Raw genomic sequence first — 290 nt, 5'->3', positions numbered from 1 at the left:
TTTAGTTTTATTTTATTTTTATTAAAAAATCTTTATAAGGAAATTAAATATAAATTAAAATAAAAAAAAAATATATGAAGAAAAAAAACTGACAAAGGGAGAAAAAAAGAAAGAAGTTATATTCTTTTTTCTTTCTTAGTTTTGTTTGTTTGTTTTGTTTTATTTATTTATTTATTATTTTATTTTATTTATTTATTTATTTTTTATTATTATAATATAAACAAAACAAAAAAAACAAAAAATAAATGGGGGGGCGCAGAAGCACCCGTGTGAGTGGAGGGGTTGTTGTT

This window comes from Eimeria mitis, genomic scaffold, assembly GCF_000499745.2.
Source record: "Eimeria mitis Houghton genomic scaffold, Emh_scaff499, whole genome shotgun sequence".
NCBI classification, from domain to species: Eukaryota; Apicomplexa; class Conoidasida; order Eucoccidiorida; family Eimeriidae; genus Eimeria; species Eimeria mitis.
The sequence above is the reverse complement of the archived record's forward strand: the minus strand, read 5'-3'. Positions refer to the sequence as shown.